At 46.4% G+C, this 24594-nt stretch overlaps 1 protein-coding gene across 1 annotated transcript in view; it reads left to right on the top strand.

The window, feature by feature from the left end:
- Nucleotides 1-24594, top strand: part of cdh2 (cadherin 2, type 1, N-cadherin (neuronal)) — a 70439-nt gene that overhangs the window by 6618 nt on the left and 39227 nt on the right. The window lies entirely within an intron of this gene.

Raw genomic sequence — 24594 nt, 5'->3', positions numbered from 1 at the left:
CTTCCTCTCTAATCTTCCTCTTTCTCTCTTCCTCTCTAATCTTCCTATTTCTCTGTTTCTCTCAACGCTGTCTCCCTCTCTCTCTCTCTCAATTTCAATTCAAATTAAGGGCTTTATTTGCATGGGAAACACATGTTTACATTGCCAAAGCAAGTGAAATAGATAATAAACATAAGTTAAATGAACAATAAAAAATTAACAGTAAACATTACACTCACAAAAGTTCCAAAATAATAAAGACATTTCAAATGTCATATTATGTCTATATACGGTGTTGTAATGATGTGCAAATAGTAAAATACAAAAGGTAGCATAAATAAACATAAATATAGGTTGTTTTTTCAATGGTGTTTGTTCTTCACAGGTTGCCCTTTTCTTGTGGAAACATCTTGCTGCTGTGATTGCAGACTGTGGTATTCCCACAATAGATATGGGAGTTTATCAAAATTGTATTTGTTTTCGAATTCTTTGTGGGTCTGTGTAATCTGAGGGAAATATGTGTCTCTAATATGGTCATACATTTGGCAGGAGGTTAGGAAGTGCAGCTCAGTTTCCACCTCATTTTGTGGGCAGTGTGCACATAGCCTGTCTTCTCTTGAGAGCCAGGTCTGCCTACGGCGGCCTTTCTCAATAACAAGGCTATGCTTACTGAGTCTGTACATAGTCAAATCATTCCTTAAGTTTTGGTCAGCCACAGTGGTCAGGTATTCTGCCACTGTGTACTCTCTGTTTAGGGCCAAATAGCATTCTAATTTGCTCAGTTTTTTTGTTAATTCTTTCCAATGTGTCAAGTAATTATCTTTTTGTTTTCTCATGATTTGGTTAGATCTTTCTCTCTCTCTTTCTCTTTCTCTCTCTCCTTCTCTCCTCTCTTTCTCTCTTTCTCTTTCTCTCTCTCTCTCTCTTTCTCTCTCTCTCTCTCTCTCTCTCTCTCTCTCTCTCTTCTCTCTCTCTCTCTCTCTCTCTCTCTCTCTCTCTCTCTTTCTCTCTCTTTCTCTCTCTCTCTCTCTCTCTCTCTCTCTCTCTCTCTCTCTCTCTCTCTCTCTCTCTCTCTCTCTCTCTCTCTCTCTCTCTCTCTCTCTCTCTCTCTCTCTCTCTCTCTCTCTCTCTCTCTCTCTCTCTCTCTCTCTCCTTATCTGTCTCAGTCTCCATCCCTTCTCTTTGTTTCTCTCTTACCCCTCTCTGTTTAATGTATCTGGGGTACAGTATGGGAGTGTGTGACACATGTTAGCGTGGGTAGAAGGAAGCGCTAGTGCAGGTCTTCAAGGGAACTACCTAAAAGAGGAGGGAGGGACTTCTGTCAAACACAATCACTCCACATGTCTGATTAGTAGACCTAAAACACCCCTCTGTTTTCTCCTTCATCGCTCCATACTTTCTCTCCACTTTCTATGTTTTTCCTTTGAGACTGCTTAATAGTAGACAGCAGCCGTTAACATAAAGCACCCCTCTCTCTTCTTCCTCATCCATTCATACTTTCTCTGTTTTCCTCTGAGACTGTTTCATGCTCTCTCTCTCTGCCCTGGGCGGTTTCTGTTTTGAGGTATGATCACAGCAGTTGGACTGCGCTGGAGTAACAGGAAGGTCACAGTGGTCTTTTCACGGTCAGTGAGAGGTGATGTGAGTGCAGGAAACGGTTAGTGACCACAGAGCTATCACAGAGCAGAGCCAGATACAGTTCAGAGTTCAACATGAACTCTAGTCAAAGTACCACGCACAACTTCCAGCGGGTGTGTGTGTGTGTGTGTGTGTGTGTGTGTGTGTGTGTAGAAGGGGTTTGGCCTTCTGACTGGGTCTGGTTCTGATTATATGTCTGTGTGTCCGACTGAAGGAGAAACACCAGGCCGTGCCATGCAGGCCTCGCCATGCAGGCCTCGCCATGCAGGCCTCGCCATGCAGGCCTCGCCATGCAGGCCTCGCCATGCAGGCCTCGCCATGCAGGCCTCTACAAGTATGTGAGGATTGCAAGTGAGGGGGAATGAGGATTACCCTGCATGCCTCTGTTTGTGTGTGTACTTCTTTTTTACTCCTCTCTATTTTATCTCTCTTCCTGTTTTTCCTTCCTTTCCTCTCTACCTCCCTATTTGGATGGATAGAAGAGGGATGTTGAATTTTTCACCTGCCTCCCAGAAAGTGATGCATGTGTGGGTGCTTGTGTATGTTCCTGTGTGTATTTCAGGGGTGGTTCTGGGGGGGGGGGCAGTGCCCCTGTGACAACAATTTTGGACCCCATTGTGGCCCCCCTAAATGTGGAGTATGAAATCATTTTTACATAACAAATTTTTGCTATCGTTCTTTTTTTACATCCGTTATTAGACAGTGGCAACGCGGAACATGGTCTTTTGCCTGCTAATGCTTGTAGTGCAGTGGAGAAAACGATATGACAACAATAACGTCTAATGTAACTGGCCCCTCTAACAGTACAACTGGCCCCAGCTTGGCCCCCCCAGTTGAAATGGTCTAGAACCGCCACTGGTGTGTTTGTCTGTTTGTGTGTCGAGTGTGTGCCTTTGCAAGCACTGGTGTGCATTAATCATCAGTTGATATTAGCATTTTGAAAGCCTTCCCTCAGTCGTCCAGTGCAGTTATTGTTGTGTGGGTGCGTGGCTGCTGCCTGTCTGTCTGACTGTCCACATGTTTATAGAGTATTAGTTTATCTATCCTAATCCTTATTTGAACTCATATTGTGTGTGACGGACCCTCTGAAGTGTGTGTGTGTGTGTGTGTGTGTGTGTGTGTGTGTGTGTGTGTGTGTGTGTGTGTGTGTGTGTGTGTGTGTGTGTGTGTGTGTGTGTGTGTGTGTGTGTGTGTGTGTGTGTGTGTGTGTGTGTGTGTGTGTGTGTTTGAGAGAGAGGTAGGGAGAGTTGGGAAAAAGAAAAGGGAATGTGCGCTTGCTGCTCTCAAAGTCTTCAGCTCATGTGAATAATGTGGATGTGGTTAAACCCTCTCCTTTCCTCTCCTTTGCTTCATAGCGCCTACCATTAACCTCTATGCGTCCCACCTACGTAACAGCCACTGCCAGCCTGTGGCGCGATTTTCAAAACCTTAAAAATCCTATTACTTCAATTTCTCAAACATATGACTATTTTACAGCCATTTAAAGACAAGACTCTCGTTAATCTAACCACACTGTCCGATTTCAAAAAGGCTTTACAATGAAAGCAAAACATTAGATTATGTCAGCAGAGTACCAAGCCAGAAATAATCAGACACCCATTTTTCAAGCCAGCATATAATGTCACCAAAACCCAGAAGACAGCTAAATGCAGCACTCACCTTTGATGATCTTCATCAGATGACAACCCTAGGACATTATGTTATACAATACATGCATGTTTTGTTCAATCAAGTTCATATTTATATCAAAAACCAGCTTTTTACATTAGCATGTGACGTTCAGAACTAGCATACAGAACTAGCAAACTTCCGGGGAATTCGCTAACATTTTACTAAATTACTCACGATAAACGTTCACAAAAAGCATAACAATTATTTTAAGAATTATAGATACAGACCTCCTCTATGCACTCGATATGTCCGATTTTAAAATAGCTTTTTGGTGAAAGCACATTTTGCAATATTCTAAGTACATAGCCCAGGCATCACGGGCTCGCTATTTAGACACCCGGCAAGTTTAGCACTCACCATAATCATATTTACTATTATAAAAGTTTGATTACCTTTTGTTGTCTTCGTCAGAATGCACACCCAGGACTGCTACTTCAATAACAAATGTTGGTTTGGTCCAAAATAATCCATCGTTATATCCGAATAGCGGCGTTTTGTTCGTGCGTTCCAGACACTATCCGAAATAGTAAAGAAGTGTCGCGCGCATGGCGCAATTCGTGACAATAAAATTCTAAATATTCCATTACCGTACTTCGAAGCATGTCAACCGCTGTTTAAAATCAATTTTTACGACACTTTTCTCGTAGAAAAGCGATAATATTCCGACAGGGAATCTCCTTTTCGGCAAACAGAGGAAAAAATCCCAAAGGCGGGGGCGGTCGGGGTCACGCGCATAAGGCCAGTGTCCCTTGATCGGCCACTTGAGAAAGGCGATAATGTGTTTCAGCCTGGGGCTGGAATGACGACATTCTGTTTTTTCCCGGGCTCTGAGCGCCTATGGACGACGTGGGAAGTGTCACGTTAGAGCAGAGATCCTTAGTAAATGATAGAGATGGAAAAGAAGTTCAAGAAATGGTCAGACAGCCCACTTCCTGTAAAGGAATCTCTCAGGTTTTGACCTGCCATTTGAGTTCTGTTATACTCACAGACACCATTCAAACAGTTTTAGAAAATTTAGGGTGTTTTCTATCCATATGTAATAAGTATATGCATATTCTAGTTACTGGGTAGGAGTGGTAACCAGATTAAATCGGGTATGTTTTTTATCCAGCCGTGTCAATACTGCCCCCTAGCCCTAACAGGTTAACAACATGTTAATATGCAGATATATTGTAGTACATTTAACAGATGAAAACTGAGAGTGTAGTGGATTGACAGATACAAATTGATATGCCACTATATTATGATTGAGTGCAGCTGCAGTCTTGTGCGCATTGCTGCACTAATGATGTTAAGAAATAATAGTTTCTCAACATTTTAAGCTAAACGTTCTTATCTGTTACATCAGACTCATTGCTTTTTAACTTTTTTTTAATGTAGCCTAGGCCTAGTGGTTTTATTTGGGATCTATCATATTTCTTTCTCAACAAGCTGAACAATAGAATAGGTAAAGGTTTTTACTATGGGGATAATATATTGACATACTTGTCACGCCCTGACCATAGAGAGCCCTCGGGGGATTTCTAGTTTGTTTATTTCTATGTTTGTGTATGGTTCCCAATTAGACATTTACATTTACATTTAAGTCATTTAGCAGACGCTCTTATCCAGAGCGACTTACAAATTGGTGGATTCACCTTATAATATCCAGTGGAACAACCACTTTACAAAAGTGCATCTAAATCTTTTAAGGGGGGGGGTTAGAAGGATTACTTTATCCTATCCCAGGTATTCCTTGAAGAGGTGGGGTTTCAGGTGTCTCCGGAAGGTGGTGATTGACTCCGCTGTCCTGGCGTCGTGAGGGAGCTTGTTCCACCATTGGGGTGCCAGAGCAGCGAACAGTTTTGACTGGGCTGAGCGGGAACTGTGCTTCCTCAGAGGTAGGGAGGCGAGCAGGCCAGAGGTGGATGAACGGAGTGCCCTTGTTTGGGTGTAGGGCCTGATCAGAGCCTGAAGGTACGGGGGTGCCGTTCCCCTCACAGCTCCGTAGGCAAGCACCATGGTCTAGTAGCGGATGCGAGCTTCGACTGGAAGCCAGTGGAGAGAGCGGAGGAGCGGGGTGACGTGAGAGAACTTGGGAAGGTTGAACACCAGACGGGCTGCGGCGTTCTGGATGAGTTGTAGGGGTTTAATGGCACAGGCAGGGAGCCCAGCCAACAGTGAGTTGCAATAATCCAGACGGGAGATGACAAGTGCCTGGATTAGGACCTGCGCCGCTTCCTGTGTGAGGCAGGGTCGTACTCTGCGAATGTTGTAGAGCATGAACCTACAGGATCGGGTCACCGCCTTGATGTTGGTGGAGAACGACAGGGTGTTGTCCAGGGTCACGCCAAGGCTCTTAGCACTCTGGGAGGAGGACACAAGGGAGTTGTCAACCGTGATGGCGAGATCATGGAACGGGCAGTCCTTCCCCGGGAGGAAGAGCAGCTCCGTCTTGCCGAGGTTCAGCTTGAGGTGGTGATCCGTCATCCACACTGATATGTCTGCCAGACATGCAGAGATGCGATTCGCCACCTGGTTGTCAGAAGGGGGAAAGGAGAAGATTGATTGTGTGTCATCTGCATAGCAATGATATGAGAGACCATGTGAGGATATGACAGAGCCAAGTGACTTGGTGTATAGCGAGAATAGGAGTGGGCCAAGAACAGAGCCCTGGGGGACACCAGTGGTGAGAGCACGTGGTGCGGAGACAGATTCTCGCCACGCCACCTGGTAGGAGCGACCTGTCAGGTAGGACGCAATCCAAGCGTGGGCGGCGCCGGAGATGCCCAGCTGGGAGAGGGTGGAGAGGAGGATCTGATGGTTCACGGTATCAAAGGCAGCAGATAGGTCTAGAAGGATGAGAGTAGAGGAGAGAGAGTTAGCTTTAGCAGTGCGGAGAGCCTCCGTGACACAGAGAAGAGCAGTCTCAGTTGAATGCCCAGTCTTGAAACCTGACTGATTAGGATCAAGAAGGTCATTCTGAGAGAGATAGCAAGAGAGCTGGCCAAGGACGGCACGTTCAAGAGTTTTGGAGCTGATAATCGTTACCTCTAATTGGGGATCATACTTAGTGTGTCCAATTTCCCACCTGCGATGTGGGATATTGTTTTGTGTGAGTGCATTTTTACGCTACGGTTTTGCACGATCGTTATAGCGGTGTTGTTGTTTTTTTGTTTTTTGAAGTTTCACGAGCAATAAAATGTGGAACTCTACTCACGCTGCGTCTTGGTCCAGTTATTTAAGCAACGGTCGTGACAATACTGTAGGCTCTTAGGCGGCACATCCATAAAACTAGGGGAAGCTTTCCCTAAGTGAATTATATAGCCTAATTAGCTTACATAAATAAAAATATTCAAAATAGGCTAGTAAAGCATGATTTGGCCACAGAGGATAATTAGCTTCCCCTAGCCTTAAAAAAACAACTTGTGTATTGTTTGAAGTCACATTGCCTACAGTCTGAAGGAAAGGCACCAGAAACAATTTGGGCAGCGTGTGCAACAAATACCAAATGGATGATTATTGTTACTGTCAGTGAAAAGAGGCCTAAGCCAGGAATACTGCAATATTTCTAAATTAAATTGCAGGAAAACATAGTTTGGAAAACAAATGGCTATTGCTGTAAAGAGAAGACAATGACAAGTCTCAAATCTGTCTTTTAGCTCTACAATTCTCATCTTAATTGAGCGAACAAGAGTATCGGCCATTCACTCTTTATCATTGTTGGGTCAGTTGTACTTAAAATCTTGTTTTAGGACAATAACTTCCTCCTCCAGTTTAGGACGTCATATTCTATTTGTCTCCCCTTCTCGTAGGCCTATTATATTTACAACTTAGTTTTTATTGATCTGTTTGTCAGTGTCAGCAGAGTAGGCCACCCTGTAATCTGTCCTATTAAAAAAGATTCTGCTGTCTCCAGTCATATAAAGTGTAGTAGAATTGCATTAAATGTGTTTATAAAAGGCCACACTATACGCGCTCAGTCATGCATTGAACGGTCTTTTTTGCAAACAGTGATTGAGTTATATTATTAGCCAAAAGTTTGACTATATAATCTACTCATCACATTATGAATAGTAGGCTGTCTTACATAAGTCTGAAAATGTGATGATGCATGGAATGCTTTATTTATTAAGGTGCATTTTTATGGTGAAAATTCGTTTCCCCAAACTTGAAACTCACGAGCCGCCAATGCATAAGCTAGTGATTTAGCTGTTTGTTACTCATCTTGTTTGTGAGGAAAAGTAAATGTGGACAGTGATTCTAACATCTTCAAAGTGCACGGTAAGAACAACACACGTCATTGCATCCTCGACTTGCATGTTCTGTTAAAATTGATTACCATCATCGAAATGTGATTTATTTCATTCTGTGCACTGTGGGTGTACGCCCTAATTAGGTTACGCACCCAATGCATAGGCCTCAGGGTACGGTAAATTTCGCAAATGTCCGGTAAATTAAAATGCGGCTAGTCAAATGTCCAGTGCCACATTTTCATAACAGAAATCCTGGTGTGGCTGCATCCCAAATGGCACCCTATTCCCTATATAATGCACTACTTTTTAGTCAAAAGTAATGCACTAAATAAGGAATAGGGTGCCATTCGGGAGGCAGGCTGTATCTTAATGGAGAGGAAATGTAATCAGTTGGGCATGTCAGTGGCGTTTAGGCCTGTCAAGGTCTATTAGACCTCCATCCACATCATCATCACACACACATACATACACATATACACACGCGCAAACACTCATAAACATGTACACACACAACCATGTCACGACCTCATCACTGCTCCCACTGGTCCAACACACACACACACACACACACACACACACACACACACACACACACACACACACACACACACACACACACACACACACACACACACACACACACACACACACACACACACACACACACACACACACACACACACACAGACACCCTCACTAGACTCTCCTGCTAATTAATGCAGGCACACGCAAATCAGATTGAGGGAAGGTTGTCGGAGAGAGGGAATGGAGAGAAGGGGAGAGGGAGGGAGTGTGAGATGGCAGGGGTAGGAGATAGGGAGAGATGATATTGTTAGAGGCACAGAGAGGTTCTGGTTTAATCTGTGGTGACAGCCTCTCTAGGCCCTCAGACACACACAGTCACTGACAGACTCTGTGTTGGGTTCAGGGGTGGGTGGCATTGAAAGTACAGCACAGGGATCTGTAATGACATTACCCCTCTCTGTTCATGACATTACCCCTCTCTACGCTCATCCTGCTGTTTTTGGCTGCTGGGGGCTATAGGGTGTGTGTGTGTGTGTGTGTGTGTGTGTGTGTGTGTGTGTGTGTGTGTGTGTGTGTGTGTGTGTGTGTGTGTGTGTGTGTGTGTGTGTGGATGTGTGTGTGGACGTGTTTAACTATTCTTGTGAGGAATAGTAAATTACCAAAAATGTCACCAACTGGTCACCACAAGGTCAAATGTTATTTCTAGGGGGTTTAGGGTTAAGGTTATAATTAGGGTTAGGAGCTAGGGTTAGTTTTAGGGTTAGGAGCTAGGGTTAGGGTTAAGGTTAGGTTTTTGGGTTAAGGTTAGGGTTAGGGTAAGAGTACAGGTTAGGGGGGCACCTTTAAGACAACCTATATCCATGTCAGTGATAATCCAACCCATCAGCCTGACACACCACTTTCTCTGTGTGTGTATGCTTTTGTGTCTGTGTGTAGGTTATACCACTCGTCTGGCATAACCTATTGTCGTTTTCAGGGTCAGGAATGTTTGTGTTTGTGTGTGTCTCTTTGTGTGTTGTTGCGTGTGTGTCCGTGCCAGTATCAGGGTGAGGTCTGTACCATGACAGCTGTCCTATAAGGATTAGCTCTGTCTGTATGTCTCCTGTCTGTGTATGTTTGATCTGTTTGGTCTGCTCCCCAAGCTCGACAGCTGGACTGGTGTTTAGAACCGCCAAATTACCCCTCCCCCCACCACTCAAACCCCTAACCCCTACCACTACCCCCTCCCAAAGCCCCTAACCCCTGTCTCACTATCCAAACTGCTCTGTTTGGAATGACCCCTCAAAAGTCCTACCCCCTTCCCCAAGTCCCTAACCTCTTTCCGACCTACACTGTTTACCCCCTTCCCAACCTGCTCTGTTTAGAATTAGCCCTCAAAACCCCTACCCCATATCGCCCTACCATTCCCCAACAAGCTCTGTTTAGAATTACCCACTAGCCTGGGACATAACATACCTTTACCAGGCCATAAAACAACATAAAACACCATATGAAACAGGCCTAACCATGAAGCATAAAACAACCTCAAACGTGGATTTTTTTTACCTGTATTTAACTAGGCAAGTCAGTCAAGAACAAATTCTTATTTTACAATGACGGCCTACCCCGGCCAAACCCTCCCCTAACCCGGACAATTGTGCACCGCCCTATGGGACTCCTGATCACAGCAGGTTGATACAGCCCAGGATCGAACCAGGGTCTGTAGTGACGCCTCTAGCTCTGAGATGCAGTGCCTTTATCGCTGCGCCACTCGGGAGCCCAATGAAACATAGGCCTAATCATGAAGCATAAAACAACCTCACACCACCCATAAACCAGGCCACCTTAACTCATAAAATAACCTTAGACGTAGTAAAATACACTACAGTGTTATAAATCACAGCCATTTTATATAATGAGACAGGCTACCATATGCTGCTGCTGGTGAATGTCCACTACATATACTCATACACACGCTCACACACACGCTCACACACACACACTCACACATACACACACACAGCATCCCTTATCATTGTCAGTGTGCTGTCTTCAGATGCATTGAGATGGCCTTTGTGTGGTAACTCTGCATAAAACCCAGTTATCAAGCTTTACTTAGCATGTGGCTGAATGCCTTGGCCTTGGCCTGGGCTGTTAATAGGATAAAGGCTTAGCTCCGAATCCCAAATTGCACCCTATTCCCTATATAGTGCATTGCTTTTGAACAGAGCCCTATAGGCTCTGGTCAAAAGTAGTGCACAATATAGAGAAGTAGGTGCCATTGGGGATGCAGAAGCTCTGTGCTGCTGTATAGAGGACCTGTGAATAGCTTCATTAACAGAGATGAGTTCATCACTAACAACACGTCAGCCAGCCGGCTCTCCTCTCTCTGCTTTCAGACACCCTCCCTGTGGCACACATAACAGAGAGGAGCAGAGCAGATTGTGTGTGTGCGTGTACTTGTGTGTGTGAGTGTGTACACGTGCTTGTGTGTGGGCGTCCGTGTGTGTTTGCGTGTGTTTGTGAAGCATAGGAGTGCAGTGCTCTGTAGGGTGGGGTGTTATCAGAGTGCAGAAGGTGATAATTGGGAGAAGTCGCAGGTTTAACACATCTTACAGGAAAACTACAGGTTATGAGATGTAGGATCGTCAGTGTCTTCTCCTCTCCAACCATCTCCACAGACAAAGTCCCAGATTCATTTCACCTTTATTTAACAAATTCTTATTTACAATGACGGTATGACAGATATCCTTTGTGTATAGTCTAGCCTATCTATCAGCTCCTCATGTCTCATGTGCTCCTGTTTTGCAGCATTATGCAAAAATAATTGTTGTTTATGTGATAAGGTGGATGTATCTGGTTGTGTATGCTTGCTCTGCCTCCCTCTATACCCTTGCGTGTCAAAACATAGTTAATCTTAGTTAAGTACAGTAGTGATCCATGTAGAAAAACATCCTTGATGTGTAACCCTTTGACACATATGAACACACAGGTGTGATCATTCTACACTGGTCCCAGCAGCGTACACTCAAACCAGTGTGATTAGAATGCTTATTTAGAGCATTCAGTTTTGATTGATGCAACAGTCAGTGCTTGAACTGGCCACACTGTATTTTTACAGAAACATTTTGCACAAACACAGTCTTTACAACTTTGTCCTCAATGAGAGCAGTGAGAGCAGAAACCATAATATGAATTAGCTAATAGCAATTATTACTGTTTGTTTGCAGTATGCATGTTGAAGGGGGTGTGTTGTCTACCATCATTCACTTTCATCCGGAAGTTTACATGAAAGACGAGTTAACCATCCCTTCACCTCATTTTGTTATAACATCTTTAGTCTGACAGACATTTACGTGACAACCGGAATGCATTTTATGATGTCAACAAACATGTAAGGAAAACAACAATGAAGGTAATGCAGGTGCCAGCCGGAAAATGTGCCATGGGGGGAAAAGTTCATGCAAGTTCTGAAGTTCTGTACTGACTGGAGATTGTGCAAATTTCTGCATACTTAATCTGGGGAAACACTGGGCTCTTGTCGAAGAGAGAAGTTTGTCCGGCTCAGTAATGGCTCAAATGTAAATTGTCATCAACAGTGAAATGTGAATTAGTGTGGAGGCAGAACACACCTCAATTCAAACTGTTGTTAGAAAACACAACTTACTGGAAAATGATTTGAAATGGACAGGTTGTAACAGCCTATAGATAATTAGCAGGCAGCGTGCCTCGGTTTGAGGGCAGCATGGGTTAACTGTCCTGTTGCGTAATAATCACATTTTGGAACAATGAGTGCATTCTTTTTTATTTTTGTATTTTACCCCCTTTTTCTCCCCAATTTTGTGATATCCAATTGCGATCTTGTCTCATCGCTGCAACTCCCCAACAGGGTCATGAGAGGCAAAGGTCGAGTAATGTGTCCTCTGAAACATGACTCGCCTGTAACGATCGTCGTAGAGAGGTGACCAAGATGCAGTGTGGCATGTGTTCATCATTATTTATTTAAATCAAACAAACACTCGAACAAAAATAACAAAGGGAAACGAAAGCGCACAGTTCTGTCAGGTACAGAAACACAAAACAGACAACAACTACCCACAAACACAGGTGGGAAAAGGCTGCCTAAGTATGGTTCCCAATCAGAGACAACGATAGACAGTTGCCTCTGATTGGAAACCATACCTGGCCAAAACAAAGAAATACAAAACATAGAATGCCCACCCCACACCCTGACCTAACAAAATAGAGAAATAAACCGTCTCTCTCAGATCAGGGCGTGACAGTACCCCCCCCAAAGGTGCGGACTCCCGGCCGCAAACCTGAACCTATAGGGGAGGGCATCTATTCTTGGCGGCGGCTCTGGTTCGGGGCGTAGCCCCCACTCCGCCCGCTGATCCCCCCACTTCTGTGTCGCCGGAGGAACCAGACCATGGATCATCGCCGGAGGCCCTGAACTGCCCACCGCCGCTGAAGACTCTGGACTGCAGGCCGCCGCTGAAGACTCTGAACTGCAGGCCGCCGCTGAAGACTCTGGACTGCAGGCCACCGCTGAAGACTCTGGGCTGCAGGCCGCCGCTGAAGACTCTGGGCTGCAGGCCGCCGCTGAAGACTCTGGGCTGCAGGCCGCCACCTGGCCAAGATAAAGCAAAGCAGTGCGACAAAAACAACAACACAGAGTTACACATAAACAAACGTACAGTCAATAACACAATAGAAAAATCTATGTACACTGTGTGCAAATGTAGAAGATTAGGGCCAATAGTTAAGCCAATAAATAGGCCATAGAGGCAAAATAATTACAATTTAGCATTAACACTGGAATGATAGATGTGCAGATGATGATGTGCAAGTAGAGATACTGGGGTGCAAAAGAGGAAAAAGATAAATAACAATATGGGGATGAGGTAGTTGGATGTGCAATTTGTACAGGTACAATGATCGTGTACAGGTACAATGATCGGTAAGCTGCTCTGACAGCTGATGCTTAAAGTTAGAGATATGTCTCCAGCTTCAGTGATTTTTGCAATTCGTTCCAGTCATTGGCAGCAGAGAACTGGAAGGAAAGGCATCCAAAGCAGGTGTTAGCTTTGGGGATGACCAGTGAACTATACCTGCTAGAGCGCGTACTACAGGTGGGTATTGTGCACCGCCCTATGGGACTCCTGGTCACGGCCAGTTGTGACACAGCCTGGGACCGAACCCGGGTCTGTAGTGACGCCTCAAGCACTGTGATACAGTGCCTTAGACCACTGCACCACTGAGGAGGCCCAGTGAGTGCATTTTGACATCATGCGCATTAAAAAACTCATGCTGGGTGCGACCATTCGAGATATTTGGAACTCACACATGAAAAGGTTAAAACTGCATTAGTTACAACAACATGCCTGATGATCCACATGCCTAGTGCTTCTTTATTGTCTGGCTGCTCTTCCATAAACCCACTATAATCCATACTGACTAAATGTATGGGTGAGTCCCATATGGCATAGGGTGCCATTTGGGATACGGTCAATGTCCCACATTGATGATATGTTAGCCTGTGTCAAGACACTCACACTCACTCACACACACACAGATGGATGTTGGATGGATGTTATGTTACAGTATATGTAAATGGCTAGGCAGTGATAATGCAGTATATATGTTTAAATGGCTAGGCCTTGAACAGTGATAATGGCCCTACCATTACTAGTGCATAGAGGGACTGGAAGAGGCTAGCTGTTGAGTGGATCCTCTGCTATTCTATTCTATTGACTGTGATGTATCTGCTGTGTGTAGCTGTGGGAGTATGTATTTATCAGGACTCCTCTTCAGCTTTTTCTCATGGTAATGCTGCTGGGTGGATACTACAGGTTACTTGTTACATGCGGCAGGTGTAGACTTCACCATGGAATGCTTGCTTACAAGCCCTTCCCAATGATGCAGAGTTTTAAAATAATTATTAAGAAAAATTAAACAGTAGCTCAGGTCGAGGCGCTCGGTATGTGTGTGTGCATGCGTTTGTGTGTGTGGTTACAGTCTTTGTGCACGTGCATGTGTGTTATGTGATGGGTCACTACTCCCTAACGGCGTGTTTATCGTCACCATATTGGCTTTTCAGGGCGTGGCTAATTGATTTGACATGGTTTCCATGGTGCTGTGGTGTCAGAGGAGCTGGCAGTGAATGATGGAGCCACGGCCTGTCCCCCTAAATGCCCAGCCCCACCCCCTGGACCAAAGAAAGGCATCGCATTTCAAAGCAGCACTAAGCAACCAGCTCCTCTCAGTCCCTGGCTAAAATCAATGCACTAAATAGTGAAGAGGGTGCCATTTGGGATGCCGTCTATGTGTTCTTGGCACAGGCAGTGGCAGGGGACAGCGATGACTGACTGAGGTCGTTTTAACAACAAACACATGAATTAAGTTAGTGATGGCTTTGCTACTGTAGCTAGTTTTCTGAGTGGAAGTTGTTGGAGCATTTATAGTGTAGTATGTGACAGTTGAATTGGACATGTTTTGTTAATGTGGAGTTTATGAGGCAGGGAATAGTGACTTGGGCTGGGTAAGTCATTCTGACTGGAGAGGAATGGGAGGGAGGGAGGGAGGGAGGGAGGGAGGGGGAGGGAGGGAGGGAGGGAGGGAGGGAGGGAGGGAGGGAGGGAGGGAGGGAGGGAGGGAGGGAGGGAGGGAGGGAGGGAGGGAGGGGAAGTTGACTGTCCTCTTTGTTCTTATAGACACTGAGCTCATACTCTCTCGTCTGTCATCCACTGACCCCCAGCTGTCACACACACACGCGCATGTACACACACTCACATGCACACACACGTACATAAACAGGCGCACACACACACACACATTAAACAGCTGTTATACAAACCCATCAATCATTTATATACAGGATCTATAAGTGATTACAATGATCAATACCTGGCTGAAACACACAGTCACACACACGTGTACACACACACACACACTGCAATACAGTATCTGAGGTCAGAATGTGAAGTGCTTGATAGGAAACAGGAAATTGTTCTCTAAGATTTAACAGAGTAATTCATCCTGTTTGTGGATCTCTTTTGTTGTTGTCTTTTAATCTCTGTTTGGGGACAGATTATTAAAATGTAAAATTAAATCTGTGTTTGTGGATGAGGACAGTGCACAGGCTGTTTTTGAACAGATAGCATATTTGTAGGCAACCATGTTGTATAATCTTAATTTGATCACTCTGTTATCGTAGAACATTTTTGTGTATTCAAGGTTTAAAAGGTTTAAAAAGGTTTAAAAGGTTTCAAGGTTTAAAAAGGCTTCTAAAGTTTGTAATGTCCTATTAAAAATGGCAGACTTGATTTTCCCTAACAGGAAATGTATCAACCCCTATAAAAATATCTATTAATTACAATCCCTATAATAATTCACATTCCCTATTGCTGCAGGATTATTTTCCTGCTTTGAGAAGCAGGGTCAAATTGAGAAGCAGGGTCATCTGCTTTAGAGAATGTCATTCATTCTGTCTCACACACACACAAGCTCAGTCATGCACATTCAACACACACATACACACACACATGCACCTACACACACACACAAATCTATTTCCAGTCCCACTTCCCTATTTCTGACCTAATTTCCTTTCGTCGACACTCAAGTGTCATTATTAATCTCTGACAAACACACACCATTTTGTCCAGTACGGGTTATGTGCAAGATTTTGTTGCTGCCCAGCACTAAATGTGTCAGATTAATCCTGATCAACATGCACCCAAAGAAACTCACTTGGCAGAATCCCCATCTGCAATAAATGCAGCTTTTTTGACTATTATACGAAACCATTGTGCCATATAGCTCTATGGAGAACCGTGTGAAATGGCAGTTGCCATCACTACGCACATTCACACATTCTGCAGCAGCCATTCTGGCTCTGCTGTGCCTCATTAGTGAAGCCAGAGATAAGACAGTAAGACAGGGACGAATGAGGTGATCCACAGTCAGTTGCTGCCAAACTAATGGAGAAGACGTGCAGCTCTGGTTTCTGACTGGCTCTAACGGCTCTGTCTGTTGGCTGGATAAAACAAAGAAAAACAATCAGCCCTGAGCTTCAGTCTAATCCTCACTAAGACCCCACCTGCTGCTGCCCACAAAGCAGGGCTCTGTCCGTGTGTGTGTGTATGTGCTTGCATGTTTCTTTCGCCAATATAAACATTTTTGTTTGGTCAAGCCTGCCTGGAACACACACCACACACACTGCTGCTCTACCCACTCCGGGCCAGGAGGGAGGGGCTGAGTGAGTTCTCTTTGTCTTCACCTCCCTTCATCCCTCTATCTCCAACCTCCTGACTCCGACTGCAGGAGAGAGGGCTGATTTGTGCAAGTGAGTTTTTTGTTTCAGATTGTGTCCTCTATCTCTCTAGCTCTTTTTCTCACTCTTCTCTCTCTTTATCTCGCTCTCTTCCTCTCTCTTTCTCATCTCTCTATCTCTTTCTCTCTCCCACACACATGCTAAGTAGTATAAATAACTTTGCGTGTGACGTGTATGTGTGTGTGCACCAGGTGCAGCACAGTACAGTGCCTGGTACATGCTTGGCAGATGCTCACTCTCTGACACGTGAAATATCTGTTAATGTGTGTTAAATAAAACCACTCCAGCCTTTTTAATTGGTGTAAACTGGAGTGGCATCACATGCTGTTATGGGCCCAAAAGGCATGTGTCTGTGTATGTTTTATTGCCGTTTGTGTGTGTGTGTGTGTGTGTGTGTGTGTGTGTGTGTGTGTGTGTGTGTGTGTGTGTGTGTGTGTGTGTGTGTGTGTGTGTGTGTGTGTGTGTGTGTGTGTGTGTGTGTGTGTGTGTGTGTTTAATTTTGTTTTTGTATTATTATTGATATTTTTTATTTTTTATTTTTTTAACTAGGCAAGTCAGTTAAGAACAAATTCTTATTTACAATGACAGCCTACCAAAAGGCAAAAGGCCTCCTGCGGGGACGGGCCTGGGATTAAAAATAAATACAATATCAATATAGGACAAAACACACATCACAACAAATCAAATCAAATTTATTAATATAGCCCTTCGTACATCAGCTGATATCTCAAAGTGCTGTACAGAAACCCAGCCTAAAACCCCAAACAGCAATCAAAGCATGTGAAAGAAGCACGAGAGACAACACAACACTACATAAAGAGAGACCTAAGACAACAACATAGCAAGGCAGCAACACATGACAACACAGCATGGTAGCAACACAGCATAACAACAACATGGTAGCAGCACAAAACATGGTGTGACATTCGTCAAAAGGAGTAGACCAAGGTGCAGCGTGGTACATGTTCATATTTATATTGATTGTAACTCAGAACACTCAAAGAAAAAACGAACGTCACGTTCTGCAGGCTTACTGAGCTGACAAAAACAAGATCCCACACTGAAGGAGGGAAAAAGGGCTGCCTAAGTATGATTCCCAATCAGAGACATTGATAGACAGCTGCCTCTGATTGGAAACCATACTAGGCCAATCAAAGAAAACAAACAACATAGAAATATGACACATAGAATGCCCACCCCATGTCACACCCTGACCTAACCAAACAGAGAAAAACGTCTCTCTCAGGTCAGGGCATGACAGTACCCCCCCCCCCCCCCCCCAAAGGTGCGGACTCCCGGCCGCAAACCTGAACCTATAGGGGAGGGTCCGGGTGGGCATCTACTCATGGTGGCGGCTCCGGTTTGGCGCGTAGCCCCCACTCCGCCCCCTGATCCCTCCGCTTTTGTGTCGCCGGAGGAACCAGATCATGGATCTTCGCCGGAAGCTGTGGATCGTCGTCGAAGGAACCGGACCGAGGATCATCAGAGGAGGTTCTGTACTGCCGCTGAAGACTCCGGACCTCAGACCGCGGCTAAAGACTCCAGACCGCAGACCGCCGCTGAAGACTCCGCACCGCAGACCGCCGCTGAAGACTCCGGATGGCAGACCGTCACTGAAGGCTCCGGACCGTAGGCCGTCTCAGGAGGCTCCAGACTGTAGGCCGTCTCAAGAGGCTCCAGACTGTAGGCCGTCTCAGGAGGCTCCGGACTGTAGGCCGTCTCAGGAGGTTCCGGACTGTAGGCCGTCTGAGGAGGTTCTGGACCGGGGACCATCGCTGCAGGCTCCGTGCCATGGATCGTCACTACAGGCTCCGCGCCATGGATCATCACTGGAGGCTTCGTGCCATGGATCATCCCTACAGGCTCCGGGCCATGGATCATCACTGGAGGCTTCGTGCCATGGATCATCACTGGAGGCTTCGGACCATGGATCATCACTGGAGGCTTCATACGAGGAGCCGGAACAGGTCTCACCGGACTAGGGAACGTCGCTGGAGGCTCCGGACTGGGGAACGTCGCTGGGAGCTCTGGACTAGGGAACGTCGCTGGAGGCCGAGTGCGCAGAGCAGACACAGGGTATACTGGGCCGTGGAGGCGCACTGGAGGTCTGGAGCTTATGGCTGGCACAACCCGTCCTGGCTGGATGCTTACTTTAGACCGGCAAGGGCGGGTCGCTGGCACAGGACGAACTGGGCTGTGCAGGCGCACTGGCGACACAGTGCGTAGAACTGTCGCAGGACATACTGGGCCTTGGAAGCGCACTGGAGGTCTGGAGCATATGACTGACACAACCTGTCCTGGCTGCACGGGGCGTTGGAACAGGTCGCACTGGTTTGTGCTGGCAAACTGGGGGTAGCGTGCATAGAGCTGGCGCAGGATAACCTGGGCCATAGAAACACACCAGAGACCTGGAACTCTGAGCCGGCACAATCCTTCCTGGCTGAATGCCAACTCTAGCACGGCCACTGTTGGGGAGCTTGCACAGAGCGCACCGGGCTGTGGCTGCGCACTGGAGACACCGTGCGCATTGCCGCATAACCCGGTGCGTGACCAGTCCTATTCTCCCCACGGTAAGCACGGGGAGTTGGCTCAGGTCTCCACCCTGACTCTGCCAATCTCCCTGTGTACCCCCCCAAAAAAAAATGTTTTGGGGGGGGCTGCCTCTTGTGCTTGCCTTGTTGCCGGGCTAGTTCCTAATCTCGTCGCCGCTCTGCTCTCGCTGCCTCCACCTGTTCTCATGGGAGGCGATCCCATCCAGCCTGGATCTCCTCCCACGTCCAGGATCCCTTGCCATTCAGAATGTCCTCCCAGGTCCACTCCTGATCACGCTGCTTGGTCCTTTGGTGGTGGGATCTTCTGTGACATTCGTCGTTAGGAGGAGACCAAGGTGCAGCATGGAAAGTGCTCATATTTATAGTAACTCAGAACACTCAAACAAAATAACAAACAAAGAAAAAATGAACGTCACGTACTGCAGGCTTACTGAGCTGACAAAAACAAGATCCCACACAGAAGGAGGGAAAAAGGGCTGCCTAAGTATGATTCCCAATCAGAGACATTGATAGACAGCTGCCTCTGATTGGAAACCATACTCGGCTAATCAAAGAAAAAAAAACATAGAAATATGACACATGGAATGCCCACCCCATGTCACACCCTGACCTAACCAAACAGAAAAACGGCTCTATCAGGTCAGGACGTGACACATGGTAGCAGCACAAAACATGGTACAAACATTATTGGGCACAGACAACAGCACAAAGGGCAAGAAGGTAGAGACAACAATACACTCACACAACAATCACACAAAGCAGCCACAACTGTCAGTAAAAGTGTCCATGGTTTAGTCTTTATATGAAGAGATAAAACTGTCCAGTTTGAGTGTTTGTTGCAGCTCATTCCAGTCGCAAGCTGCAGCAAACTGAAAAGAGGAGCGACCCAGGGATGTGTGTGCTTTGGGGACCTTTAACAGAATGTGACTGGCAGAACAGGTGTTGTATGTGGAGGATGAGGGCTCCAATAGATACAGTTGAAGTCAGAAGATTACTTACACTTAGGTTGGGGTCATTAAAACTCATTTTTCAACCAATCCACAAATTTCTTGTTAACAAACTATAGTTTTGGCAAGTCGGTTAGGACATCTACTTTGTGCATGACACAAATAATTGTTCCAACAATTGTTTACAGACAGATTATTTCACTTATAATTCACTGTATCACAATTCCAGTGGGTCAGAAGTTCACCTACACTAAGTGCAGTGATGTGTCCTAGAAGGAGCATTGGTGGCAAAGACCAGAAAAGGGAGTGGAGGACATCATGGACATGGGAGGGGGTTATGGCAGGGGACAAGACCCTGCCATGGAAGCAGGTGGAGGCAGCGAAGAAGGATCAACAACGACTCCGAAGTTCACGACCACGACGGAAGCCCGAGAGGCAGCCCAAATTGTTTTTTTGGGGGGGGGCACACGGAGTGGTCGGCGGAGCCGAGGGGTGAACCAGAGCCAGTCTGGGAGTCGAGTGAGGAACTCGACGAAAGATTCCGGAGAGAGGTGTTGGCATTGAGAACGCTGAGTAGCGTGACACCAGTCCGGTGTCATATGCACCAGTTTCACGCATCTGGCCACCAGTGCGCCTCCCCAGTCCGGTACATCCTGTGTCTCCTCCACGCACTCACCCTGAGGTGTGTGTCACCGTTCCGACACCATGTTATGCGGTGATACGCAATGTGTCTCCAGTGCGCATCCACAGCCCAGTGCGTCCTGTGCCAGCGCCCCGCACTTGCCGGGCTACAGTGAGCATCCAGCCAGGACGGGTTGTGCCAGCTCTACACTCCAGACCTCCAGTGCGCCTCCATGGCCCAGGATATCCTGTGCCGGCTCTATGCACTGTGTCGCCAGTGCGCCTTCACAGCCCAGTGCGTCCTGTGCCAGCGCCCCGCACTTGCCGGGCTAAAGTGAGCATCCAGCCAGGACGGGTTGTGCCAGCTCTACGCTTCAGACTTCCAGTGCGCCTCCACGGCCCAGTATATCCTGTGCCAGCTCTGCGCACCCGGTCTCCAGTGCGTCTCTCCAGCCTGGTACGCCCTGTGCCTGCTCCACGCACCCGGTCTCCAGTGCGTCTCCCCAGCCTGGTACACCCTGTGCTGGCTCCACGCACCAGGCCTCCCGTGCGCCTCTGCAGTCTGGAGCCTCATGTGAGGGTTCCCACAGGAGGAGCCTCCAGCGACGGTCTGTGGTCCAGAACCTCGTGTGACAGTCTGTGGGTCCAGAGTCTCGAGCGGCGGTCTGTGGTCCAGAGTCTCCAGCGATGGTCTGTGGTCCAGAGTCTCCAGCGACGGTCTGCGGTCCAGAGTCTCCAGCGATGGTCTGCGGTCCAGAGCCTCCAACGACGGTCTGCGGTCCAGAACCTCGTGTGACAGTCTGTGGGTCCAGAGTCTCGAGCGGCGGTCTGTGGTCCAGAGTCTCCAGCGATGGTCTGTGGTCCAGAGTCTCCTGCGATGGTCTGCGGTCCAGAGTCTCCAGCGACGGTCTGCGGTCCAGAGTCTCCAGCGACGGTCTGCGGTCCAGAGTCTCCAGCGACGGTCTGCGGTCCAGAGTCTCCAGTGACGGTCTGCGGTCCAGAGTCTCCAGCGACGGTCTGCGGTCCAGAGTCTCCAGCGGCAGTCGGCGGTCCAGAGTCTCCAGGGACGGTCCAGAGCCTTCAGCGGCGATCTACGGTCCGGAGTCTCCGGCGACGATCTACAGCCCGGAGCTTCCGGCGACGATCCCCGCAACAGAGTCGCCACCGAAGATGGCGGATCCGCGAGCGGAGCGGGGTCTACGTCCCGCACCGGAGCCGCCACCGAGGCTAGATGCCCACCCGGACCCTCCCCTATAGAGTCAGGTTTTGCGGCCAGAGTCCGCACCTTTGGGGGGGATACTGTCATGCCCTGACCTTAGAGAGCCTTTTTATTTCTCTATTTGGTTAGGTCAGGGTGTGATATGGGTGGGAATTCTAGTTTTTCTATTTCTTTGTTTGCCGGGTATGGTTCCCAATCAGAGGCAGCTGTTTATTCGTTGTCTCTGATTGGGGATCATACTTAGGCAGCCTTTTTTCCCACCTTAGTTTGTGGGATCTTGTTTTTGGGACTGTGCTGTATGCCCTACTGAACGTTACATTTTCATTTGTATTTGTTTTGTTTTCAGTGTTCATTTAATAATATTAAAATGTACGCCTACCACGCTGCACCTTGGTCCGATCCCTCCATCGACAAGCGTAACGCTTAGTTGACTGTGCCTTTAAACAGCTTGGAAAATTCCAGAAAATTATGTCATGGCTTTAGAAGCTTCTGATAGGCTAATTGATATCATTTGAGTCAATTGGAGGTGTACCTGTGGATGTATTTCAAGGCCTATCTTGAAACTCAGTGCCTCTTTGCTTGACGTCATGGGAAAATCAAAAGAAATCAGCCAAGACCTCAGAAAAAGTCTTTGGAAACAATTTCCAAATGCCTGAAGGTACCACGTTCATCTGTACAAACAATAGTACGCAAGTATAAACACCATGGGACCACGCAGCCGTCATACCGCTCAGGAAGGAGACACGTTCTGTCTCCTAGAGATGAACGTACTTTGGTGGAAAAAGTGCAAATCAATCCGAGAACAACAGCAAACGACCTTGAGAAGATACTGGAGGAAACTGGTACAAAAGCGTCTATATCCACAGTAAAACGAGTCCTATATTGACATAACCTGAAAGGCCGTTCAGCAAGGAAGAAGCCACTGCTCCTTAACCACCATAAAAAACGCCAGATTACGGTTTGCAACTGCACATGGGGACAAAGATCGTACTTTTTGGAGAAATGTCCTCTGGTCTGATGAAACAAAAATAGAATTGTTCGGCCATAATGACCATCGTTATGTTTGGAGCAAAAAGGGGGACGCTTGCAAGCCGAAGAACACCATCCAACTGTGAAGCACGGGGGTGGCAGCATCGTGTTGTGGGGGTGCTTTGCTGCAGGAGGGACTGGTGCACTTCACAAAATAGATGGCATCATGAGGAGGACAATTATGTGGATATACTGAAGCAACATCTCAAGACATCAGTCAGGAAAGCTAAACCTTGGTCGTAAATGGGTCTTCCAAATGGACAATGACCCCAAGCCTACTTCCAAAGTTGTAGCAAAATGGCTTAAGGACAGAGAAGTCAAGGAATTGGAGTGGCCATCACAAAGCCCTGACCTCAACCCTATAGAAAATTTGTGGGCAGAACTGAAAAAGCGTGTGCGAGCAAGGAGGCCTACAAACCTGACTCAGTTACACCAGCTCTGTCAGGAGGAATGGGCCAAAACTCACCCAACTTATTGTGGGAAGCTTGTGGAAGGCTACCCGACATGTTTGACCCAAGTTAAACAATTTAACCTGTTGGGGGTAGGGGGCAGTATTGACACGGCCGGATAAAAAACGTACCCGATTTAATCTGGTTACTACTCCTGCCCAGTATGCAATATGCATATAATTATTGGCTTTGGATAGAAAACACCCTAAAGTTTCTAAAACTGTTTGAATGGTGTCTTTGAGTATAACAGAACTCATATGGCAGGCAAAAACCTGAGAAGATTCCTTACAGGAAGTGCCCTCTCTGACAAAATCTTGTTCTTCTTGTCTCTGTTTATTGAAGACTGAGGATCTTTGCTGTAACGTGACACTTCCTACGGCTCCCATAGGCTCTCAGAGCCCGGGAAAAAGCTGAATGATATCGAGGCAGCCCCAGGCTGAAACACATTTGCGCGTTTGGCAAGTGGCCGATCAGAGGACAATGGGCTTAGGCGCGTGCACGAGTCGACCCCATGCTTTATTTTCTTTCGTCTTTTTACCTAAACGCAGATTCCCGGTCGGAATATTATCGCTTTTTTACGAGAAAAATGGCATAAAAATTGATTTTAAACAGCGGTTGACATGCTTCGAAAGTACGGTAATGGAATATTTAGATTTCTTTTGTCACGAAATGCGTCGTGCTCGTCACCCTTCTTTACCCTTTCGGATAGTGTCTTGAACGCACGAACAAAACGTCGCTGTTTGGATATAACTATGGATTATTTGGGACCAAACCAACATTTGTTATTGAAGTAGAAGTCCTGGGAGTGCATTCTGACGAAGAACAGCAAAGGTAATAACATTTTTCTTATAGTAAATCTGACTTTGGTGAGTGCTAAACTTGCTGGGTGTCTAAATAGCTAGCCCTGTGATGCCGGGCTATCTACTTAGAATATTGCAAAATGTGCTTTCACCGAAAAGCTATTTTAAAATCGGACATATCGAGTGCATAGAGGAGTTCTGTATCTATAATTCTTAAAATAATTGTCATGCTTTTTGTGAACATTTATCATGAGTAATTTAGTAAATTTTTTGTAAATTCACCGTAAGTTTGCAGGGGGGGATTGCTAGTTCTGAACGTCACATGCTAATGTAAAAAGCTGGTTTTTGATATAAATATGAACTTGATTGAACAAAACATGCATGTATTGTATAACATAATGTCCTAGGTGTGTCATCTGATGAAGATCATCAAAGGTTAGTGTTGCATTTAGCTGTCTTCTGGGTTTTTGTGACATTATATGCTAGCTTGAAAAATGGGTGTCTGATTATTTCTGGCTGGGTACTCTGCTGACATAATCTAATGTTTTGCTTTCGTTGTAAAGCCTTTTTGAAATCGGACAGTGTGGTTAGATTAACGAGAGTCTTGTCTTTAAA

This window comes from Salmo salar, chromosome 10 (assembly GCF_965601325.2).
Source record: "Salmo salar chromosome 10, fSalSal1, whole genome shotgun sequence".
Lineage (NCBI taxonomy): Eukaryota > Metazoa > Chordata > Actinopteri > Salmoniformes > Salmonidae > Salmo > Salmo salar.
Note: the sequence above shows the minus strand (reverse complement) of the source record. Positions and strands in the feature narration are given on the sequence as shown.